Source organism: Rutidosis leptorrhynchoides, chromosome 6, assembly GCF_046630445.1.
Source record: "Rutidosis leptorrhynchoides isolate AG116_Rl617_1_P2 chromosome 6, CSIRO_AGI_Rlap_v1, whole genome shotgun sequence".
Taxonomy (NCBI): domain Eukaryota; kingdom Viridiplantae; phylum Streptophyta; class Magnoliopsida; order Asterales; family Asteraceae; genus Rutidosis; species Rutidosis leptorrhynchoides.
In genome coordinates, this window is record NC_092338.1 from 97,125,456 (window position 1) to 97,136,603 (window position 11,148).

Below are 11,148 nucleotides of genomic sequence, written 5' to 3' on the forward strand. Positions count from 1 at the left end.
TGATCAATACTGAGATACGTATACACTGGGTCGTGGATTGATTCAAGATAATATTTATCGATTTATTTCTGTACATCTAACTGTGGACAACTAGTTGTAGGTTACTAACGAGGACAGCTGACTTAATAAACTTAAAACATCAAAATATATTAAAAGTGTTGTAAATATATTTTGAACATACTTTGATATATATGTATATATTGTTATAGGTTCGTGAATCAACCAGTGGTCAAGTCTTACTTCCCGACGAAGTAAAAATCTGTGAAAGTGAGTTATAGTCCCACTTTTAAAATCTAATATTTTTGGGATGAGAATACATGCAGGTTTTATAAATGATTTACAAAATAGACACAAGTACGTGAAACTACATTCTATGGTTGAATTATCGAAATCGAATATGCCCCTTTTTATTAAGTCTGGTAATCTAAGAATTAGGGAACAGACACCCTAATTGACGCGAATCCTAAAGATAGATCTATTGGGCCTAACAAACCCCATCCAAAGTACCGGATGCTTTAGTACTTCGAAATTTATATCATATCCGAAGGGTGTCCCGGAATGATGGGGATATTCTTATATATGCATCTTGTTATTGTCGGTTACCAGGTGTTCACCATATGAATGATTTTTATCTCTATGTATGGGATGTGTATTGAAATATGAAATCTTGTGGTCTATTGTTACGATTTGATATATATAGGTTAAACCTATAACTCACCAACATTTTTGTTGACGTTTTAAGCATGTTTATTCTCAGGTGATTATTAAGAGCTTCCGCTGTCGCATACTTAAATAAGGACAAGATTTGGAGTCCATGCTTGTATGATATTGTGTAAAAACTGCATTCAAGAAACTTATTTTGTTGTAACATATTTGTATTGTAAACCATTATGTAATGGTCGTGTGTAAACAGGATATTTTAGATTATCATTATTTGATAATCTACGTAAAGCTTTTTAAACCTTTATTGATGAAATAAAGGTTATGGTTTGTTTTAAAATGAATGCAGTCTTTGAAAAACGTCTCATATAGAGGTCAAAACCTCGCAACGAAATCAATTAATATGGAACGTTTTTAATCAATAAGAACGGGACATTTCAACGTGCCTATATGCCTTATGCCTTTATGCATCGGTTTGTGAATCGGAAAATGTCATTGGGTTATCAAAGTATACAAATTGAAAGTCTTTAATCGAAAGATTATTAGATTACATACTTATCATTTTATGATCTCGACACTGCCATTATTGGAGTATAGACAAATCATATCTTATCATATCTATCCCAATAGACTTTGTCTAACACTTTTTCTAAATTTCCTCCGTAAATTACGAAAATCTTTTTGCTACAAATACGTATTCAAGGAGACGAATATATCATTCAATATTCAACACCCATTTCATATCAAACCCTATTCCAAACACATAATATGGATTTCTCACTTGATTCTTCGAACTCCTCGAGCTCCAATGGCAGCGTAACCGGAATGAACCAACCTATTAGCCATCATCTGTTCTGGATGAATTGGGGGTGGGTTCGTAGTCTACTTAATCAATGGAGAAGTGAAGAAGGTGATCCTTTTCACCCACCAAATTGCCCTATTGGCGAAGAACCCGAAGCACTTACCGGCGAACCCATTCGAAACACTATTTTCACCCTCATTTCCAGAATATCCCGTCACGAATATATAATATCTAGAATTTCAGATCTTATTTATCCACTTGTCCGAACCGCCAATCATCCCGGAATAATATAAGTAGTCAACGAGCTTCGCGCTCGAGTAGTGGCTTTAGAAAATATGGTGCAAAACCTTCGAGCACCAGCAGCAGCACCAGCAGCATAACCAGCATCACCACCAGTACGAGCAATACCATCAACATCACCACCAACAGCATCAACTTCACCAACAACAACATTCGCATTCCACGCCTCAACATCGCACTCAGTACCTTGGATATCAACATCATACGCCCCATAGATACCGAAGAATATTAGTAATAATGAGTTAAGATGTATTGACTCATTCTTCCTGAAGAATTATATATGTATACTTTATATATATATGGTTTGAAACAATAATAAATCTTTTTGTACTAAGCTATTACGTGTGAATCTTGACTAGTATGTAACTACTTGGTTAATTCATATCACTAATATGCTATGATGTACACCCTTCGTTAATGACTTAACAATCATTAATCACTGCTTCAGCACAATAAACTCCATTTCAGAATTAACCAAGTTCATTATTCAAATACATGTTTGATTGTATACTTTCATTTTCAATGTACTCGAAACCTTTTTAAAAATATTATTCGTGCCTTGCGAAGTTCAAAAGGATTCCACGAGCACCAACATCATATACCGAGGTATATCAATAACAATGAACGATGAAGTATTGATTCATAACTTCATTAAAGAAATATTCCGCGACGATTATGTAATCTCTAAAGTTTTGGAGATTATTTATTCTCGTTTCAACCACAAATCAAATGAGTTTAATATTATATTAACTCATTAAATTCATGATTACATCTGAAGGAAAATATATATGTACGCATATTTTCATAAAGATTGTAATTAAATATTCTGTTGTACAAACTGTTGATGGTGAAAATATTTTAACGGGTAGGTAATACCCAAGAAATATCTAACATTCACATTAATATGTTACATTGTACATTCTTCAAAATTCTTGAAAACATCTCGGATTGATAACCAATGATTCAGACTAATTAACCTTAATAATGCTGATGAAGCAGCAAAAGCTGTAGATGGTCTTAATGACCAGAAGCTTGATAATAAAGAATGACGCATTGAAAAAGCTCAGACTTGGAACTAAAAAACGGATTGAGCTAACCATGAAGGAGACCAAGGACAAATACAAGGACCAAACCCCATGTTCAAAGAATCCAGGTAATTCTGGATCCGATGACATCTTTAGAGAATATCTTGCTCCGAAGTCATGTTAAAAGCTTGCAGAAAATTTTTCTTCATCAACTTTCGAACTTAGAAATTCCAAAATATCATTATAAATATCCTCGATATTTCTTAAGATATCTTCATAACTATTCTTGTCTGCAATTAATTATCTATTTGCGATATCATAAAGGAAACTGTTTTTGTTTCTATATTCTGTAAAATTTAAGTTTAAATTATAAATGTTTTGAAGTAATGTTGGGAATTGAAGCATGAGTTAGTATAATATAATGACGTCAGGCCAACGTGATTATATTACAGTAAGTCATGCTAAATTTTAATGGAAGATGATGATTCATAAACTTTATAATCATCATTTTCCATGTTACACGACTCTTACATTCTACTTAATCTCTGAGTATATCAAGAAAATATATTCTTGATAGTTCTATCCTCAGTAATTCTAGTAATTTAAAAAATCAAATCATGATATTATGTTCCTTTCTACTTGAAACATTAGGTTCATTTGAAACTTCATACCTACAAATTCTGGACCATTACTTGCTTTACTTAGAGTCAAGAAGAGAATAAAAAGGCAAAGAGATCCGACATATAAGGGAAAATATAAAGCCCAATAACGATACCAAAATTACAAACCGTGTATATCAATACGTATTGCAACGTAAAGACACGGGAGAATTAAAAATATTATAACCCCATGGGAATAGTAGAAGAAAACAAATTCCTCTTGTGGTAAATGAAAAAGAAGAATGACTGTGTGTGACGATCACTCCAAATCCATATGGACAATAGGTCATTCATTGATTTCATTGCGAGATATTTGACCTCTATATGATACGTTTTGTAAACATTGCATTCTTTTGAAAAGGCACACCATAAATGAATATTTAAATCAAAGGTTTTCGACATCTGATGATTTCTACATATAGAAAATTACCGTAAATAATAGTTTACAATAGTACTTCCGTTGACAATGCAGTCAAAATAAGATACATAGTGATGATTTGGTGAATGCAACGTTTCCTTGAAAAATATGTCATGTAAGACTTCATGCACATAGCTTGTCTAGCATATAAGCAAATAGCGAAAGACTTCTAGGGAACCTGAGAATAAACATGCTAACAAGTGTCAACACAAAGGTTGGTGAGTTTATAGTTTTAGTGTTTCGCATAATCTGTATATAAAAGTGGATCACAAGATTTCAGTTGTTTCATCCAGAAACGTTTATCAATAGATTCTACATAACAGAGCACCCTGATAACTAAACTTTAACGATATAATGATAAATACCCCATTCGTTTTAATACAAGCAAACCAACGTGTCCTAAACTCAAATAACACACTTCTGTTAAAAGGCTAGCGCTCTAGCTCGGACGGGGATGTCAAGCCCTATGGATCCATATACCGTTATTCGCGCCCACCAGTCCACATCCTATGTACTGGCAGTTACTAGTTACCAAAGCTAAGGGATTTTTGGTTTAAACTCAGTGTAGAATTAAGTATGTACTTGTATCCATTGCGTTTAAAATAAATTGCATGTATTCTCAGCCCAAAAATATATTGCAAAAGCAATTAAAAAGGGAGCAATGAAACTTACCTCAGCAGCATATAAAGTCGTTCACCAAAATGTGACTGAAACTCGGAATATCAAATAATCGTAGATCTCAACCTAGAGAACATATGTTGGTCAATAAATGTCTATCAAGCTAGGTAAAGTTATAGTGTATCATAATCCTAATGCTCGATATCGACATACAAAAGTTATCCAAAGTTGTTTCAAAAAGTCAATTTTGACAATAGTTCAACAAACGAGACGTACCTTATATAAGGATTCATTTACTCGGCTGGTAATATTTAAAAAATCCATTTTATCAATCTTGTAAACAAGTTGTTCAAATCTTAATTGCAGATTCAAAAGCAATTTCAATTATCATCAATCATAATTTAGTTGATCATATCTTTTAATCCGTTCATCGAAACTATTCGATATCCAAATGAAAAGTCATTAATTTTTCGCCAGCTTTCCAAAAACATGTATATCATATACCTTTTACCAGTAATATATGTATTTAATTCGTGATTCATTATAAACTGTTTAGCAATGAAATTTAGCATACAAGCATGTATAAATATATATACTCGAGCACTAGACATGGATACACAATTAATATATAAAAGATAAATTATGAGTGCTTACGTATCAGTATTGAGATTCAATATTGTAGGAAAGTACGTAGACATAACGGAGATGATAAACACTAGGTTTGATTCACAAATATACCCCCGAACATTACCCATAGCCTCCTTGGCAATAACCCATAATTTCCTTAGCTCTATCCCGCTTGGAAACCATTTTGAAAGTGACACGCTCATAATCTCGTCGTAGTATTTTATGTATAATACTAATTAATATTAATAATACTAATAATAATAAGATTAATAATAATATTAATCTTAATAATAATAATAATAATAATAATAATAATAATAATAATAATAATAATAATAATAATAATATAAATAAATTATATGGAGTGTAAGATGAAAGAAATATATATCACAAAAACTGAATTCGATCGCTTTATAAAGACTTGGCCTAAAAAAGTACCCCATGCGATCGCATGGTATTTGTGGTTCAAGGCCATGCGATCGCATGCCCCTCTGATCCAGCTCACAAACTTTTGTTTTCTTTTTTGTCGACATATTTATTTATTAATATATAATATATATAATTTATATTAATTAATTATATATTATATTATATTCTCGTGCATAGTTGACTTGAAATTTTTGTTCCGATAAGTCGTACGTCGTCATTCGACTTATGTCCCGGTTCCGGTTTTTCGAGTGTCCCTTCGTACGCTGAGAAAACTTGTAATTTATATTTTAGGACACGTACCTTTGTCAAAATATAGCCTTAAATTATCCCTATATTATATCACTCAAAGTGTATCTTAAACTTTCGAGTGTTTTGGTCATTTACTTCTATAAATCATTGTCTCGCTATTTATTAAAATACATTTTAAAATCATTTGAAATTGTTATATCGCATATTGTTTATACATTTAAACTTAAATTCATGTAATTCATTTATGTGTCATCGTTTATTTCTCAAATGTTCTAATTAACATAACTAAATATTAATTGAATCAATAATCGAATGTTATTATTGTTTTCAAATAACCTGAAGCTATATATTCATAAATATATATTCAATATACTTAAACACGTTCTAAATATACGTTGCAAGTTGTTCATAGATTCAATTCTAACAGTTAATATTCCTTATTATTGTATGTGTCCAAATTACGTTATTTAAACAAACACTTTACCATTAATTCCGAATACCGTTAAACATGAATGATTTCCCAAATCAACGTGGACCTTACAACAGAGACCCGTAATAATATCATAATCCTTAAGGGACTCAGTAAATATCTTTTAATTCAATAGTTTAGCATAATCTTTTAACTTCATAGTTAAATATATCAATCAGATAATCAAACCAATATGTTTAATGCACAGTATCGTTTACTTAACACTTTGTTATGTTTTCAAGTTATAGTATATGTATCTATTTACATATAATTGTTCACCAATCGTTGAGAACAATCGAGGGGTAATTGAATAGTTCAAGATTTTGAAATTCAACTTCATAGACTTTGCTTATCGTGTCGGAAACGTTAAAGATTAAGTTTAAATTTGATCAGAAATTTTCGGGTCATCACAGTACCTCCCCGTTAAAGAAATTTCATCCCGAAATTTGAGTGAGGTCGTCATGGCTAACAATAAAAATGTTTTCATGACGAATATGAGTTGATAAATAGAATTTTTATCACCGTTGAATAATATGGATAAAACAATCTAATTACTCGAAGCGTATGAGGGAAGTTATCGTAATGGAGAATAGAGATGCGTCTTATCTCTTGACGTAGTAACGATTGATTTCCGGAATTTAAGGAATAGAAAATCTTCATAATCTAAATAAGATTTGATTCTTCGAAATTTAAGGAAATTAAGATTTCCTTTGATTAAATGTGTAATCTGCCTCGATTGTTATGTCTGATATTTTGCTATAAATTGACCTCTTCCGTTTCATTTATTTTCACCACTCCTATAATCTTCTTCCTTATTTAATACTTCCAAAAGATTGTGAAAATGCTTCATCCAGTTCTGATTCTTGATATACTCCTAACTTTCATATCTATCATTCTTCTTTTTCATCTGCCGCCGGAGGAATCTATTCACTTTTACTATACTCTTGGCTTTATAGTATTTTTAGTTCTCCCGTGTCTTTACGTTGCAATACTTATTGATATACATGGTTTGTGATTTGTGTGTTTTTATCGGGCTTTATATTCTCCGTTATATTTCAGAGCTCCATGCTTTCGATTTCTCTTCCCGACTTCAAATCAAGCGAATAATGGTCCAGAATTCGTAGGTATGGATTTTGAAATGAACATAGTTAATGTTCTAAGAAGGGAATTGTAATGGCACGATCTTGATTTGTCAAATTACCAGAACATTCGAAAAAGTCCGAATCATCAAGAAATATATTTTCTTGATATATTTAGAAATTATATAGAATGAAAGAGTTATGTAACATGGTTCATGATGAGGGTGTGATTTGTGAACCTTTATCACGTTCCATTAGAAACTCAGCATGACTTACTGTAATATAATCACGTTGATCAAGTGTCATTATATTATACTAATTCATGCTTCAGTTCCCAACACTACTTCAAAATATTCATATTTTAAACTTGAAGGTTTCAGAATTTAGAAACTAAAATAGTTTCTTTTATATTGTAACGCATATATTGCGAAGAGGTAATGATTTCAGATAAAAATGGTTTCGAAAAATATCTTCAGAAATATGGAGGATATTTATAATGGGAGATACGATGATATCTTAGCATATTTAAGATAAGATGATGATGAAGAATATTGTCCGTAAAGGTTTTAGAGTAAGGAGCAAGGTATTCTCTAATGACTTCAGCAGACACTGAATCATTTGGATTCTTTGAATATAGAGTTTGGTCCTTGTATTTGTCCTTTGTCTCCTTCATGGTCTGTTAAATCCGTTTTCCAGTTCCAAACCTTCTCTTTTTCTCAGCTTTACCACCATACCATTCTTTATCATCAAACTTTTGACTGTTAACGTCGTTTATAGTTTTTGCTGCTTCATCAGCATTTTTCCAAAATTCGGATGACTAGTTTCACAGTTTGGGGTGTTTTTCAAAAACTTCACATTCGAAGTAAGTAAGTCTAGAAGATAAATGTTATCTATATATAACTGTTGTTATAGAAAATGTTGCGAGATTCAAAATACTGATTGCTAATTCCCGGTAGTTGGTATGGCAATTACCGTTACAAGATGTGGATGAGTACATGATAGGGTTTCAATGAGTATAAGGATTTTTCGGAAGGTCAAGGATAAATGAAATTGTTGGTAAATTTACTGCTAATGTGGTGGAACATAAAAGGTTCCCCGGTAACAAAAACGTATGTGTCAAGGTTACAATAAGGTTAATCTGAAAAGTCGAAATTGACTGGTTGGAAGTGGGGTAAAACTGGATACTTTGAAGAAAAAAAATTGCAAGGTTATTTTCGGTAAAAACAAAGCTAAAGGATCTTGCACAGTTTTGAAGTCAAAGTATAGCTTTGAAAGATGTAGAGATCTAAGAATGATTTCACCGGTTCAGAGTTATGACTTTGATTCTGGTCCGTCAATATCAGAATATGTAATTGAATTTGTATGAAATAATTGTGTATCACTGTGAAGATAGTGAGTATAGTTAATGATTTTTGAATCAAAGTTGAAGAATGTACAGTATAACATATTAATTGTGAACTTATATATTTCCCGGGTATTACCTACCCATTAAAGATTTCACAATTAATATTTTGTACCAAAAGAATTTTTATTACCGTCTTTATGAAAATATATGTATGTATATTTTCTTCAGATGTAATACAGATTTAAAGAGTTAATATCATATTAAGCTCATTTGATTTTCAGCTTAACTTAGAAGTGATTAATATTTAAAATATTAAAGATTACATAATCTTTGCGGAGTATTTCGCTAATGAAATCAATACTTCATTTTTTTTTATTGATATTCCTTGGTGAAAGATGTCGTTGCTTGTGGAATTATTGTGAACCTTACAAGGCACAGATGATGTTTTCTAGAAAGTTTCGAGTATATCAAAAATGAAAATGTAAAATCAATTATGTAATTGAATAATACACTTGGTTTATTAGGAAATGGAATTCATTGAGTTGAAACAGAGATTGTATTTAATGAAGGTTAAGTTGTTAACGAAGGATGTACATCATAGCATATTAGTAATATGAATTAGCCGAGTAATATTTACCCTTTTTCAATTCATACATAATAGCTTAGTACGAAAAGATTTATGATGGTTTTAAAATTTATATATATAAGATATACATATAAATTCTTAGAGGAATTGAGTTAATACTTCATAACTCATTGATACAATATACTCGTTGTTGACTCGTATTGATGTCCACGGTGCTTTCTTGAACTGACGGAGCTTGTGATGTAGCAGATGCTGCTGGTGCTGACGATGCTGACGGTGCTGACGGTGCTAATGATGTTGACGGTACTGTTGATGTTGTGATATAACAAGTCTAGCTTGTAAATCATACACCATTCCGGTCAGGGTTTCTACTCTATCTGATTTATGGTTAAGGCTAGAATAGATAATCTCTAAACTTTAAAAATTACATAATCGCCGTAGAATGTTTTTCCGATGAAGTTATGAATCAATACTTCATCGTTTATTGTTGTTGGTACTCCTTGGTACCTATGATGTGTATGATGTTGATATCCGAGGTACAGATTGTGATGTTGAGGCGTGTGATGGTGGTGTTGCTGTTGTTGTTGGTACTGCTTGTGGTACCTGTGTAGTAGATGTGAGCCTAGCTTCCAAATCAAACACCGTCACTTCCAGGGTTTCTACTTTACGCTCAAGTCTATGAATTAGTTCTACCCATTCTTCCGTAAGGGTTGTCAATTCTTGATATTTAGTTCGAAGTCTCATAACTTCTTCCAATAATCCTATCTGATTAAAATTCGGGAGTAGAGGACGAATACTATCTTTAACTACATCGAGTCGACCTTCGAGGCGGAAAATCCTTGCGAAAAGAGTGAAAACGGTGTTGCGAACAGGTTCGCCAGTAAGCGGATCGAGTACTCCGACGTTAGGCAGTAAATTTGGCTCGTGGTATAGAATACCTTCTTCATTTCTCCATAGGGTAAGTATTTTGCGAACCCATCCCCATTTTCTAAAGAAGTCACGGTAGTTGATCGGTCGGTGCGCTCCAGTCACGCTGTCTTCGGAGCTGGAGGAACTTGGTCTATTCGAAGAGGCCATCTTTCGTGATCATAGAAAGTTATGAAATGATTCTCGATATGAATTGAGGGTTGAATATTGGATGATATCTCCGTCTTCTCGCATACGTATATATAGTAAAAAGATTCCGTAATTTACGGAGGGAAATTCGAAAAGCGCCAAATAAGATCCACTGTAGTAGATATGATAGGATATGATTTGTCTATACATCGTGTATGTAATAAATGCAAAAACACATCTCAAGACTTAAGTTTGATAAACAGGTAATTTCTGACAAGAAATAATAAGCAAAACTTTTGACATGCAGACACAGTCGAAGTCCAGACTTACGAATGTATCCTAACAACTACCAGTTAGAAACACTAATGCAAGACCTGGTTCACTAGGACCAACGCTCTGATACCAACTGTGACGATCGCTCCAAATCCATATGGACAATACGTCATTCATTGATTTCATTGAGAGGTATTTGACCTCTATATGATATGTTTTGTAAACATTGCATTCTTTTGAAAAGGCACACCATAAATGAATATTTAAATCAAAGGTTTTCGACATCTGGTGATTTCTACATATAGAAAATTACCGTAAATAATAGTTTACAATAGTACTTCCATTGACAATGCAGTCAAAATAAGATACATAGTGATGATTTGGTGAATGCAACGTTTCCTTGAAAAATATGTCATGTAAGACTTCATGCACATAGCTTGTCTCGCATATAAGCAAATAGCGAAAGACTTCTATGGAACCTGAGAATAAATATGCTAACAAGTGTCAACACAAAGGTTGGTGAGTTTATAGTTTTAGTGTTTCGCATAATCTG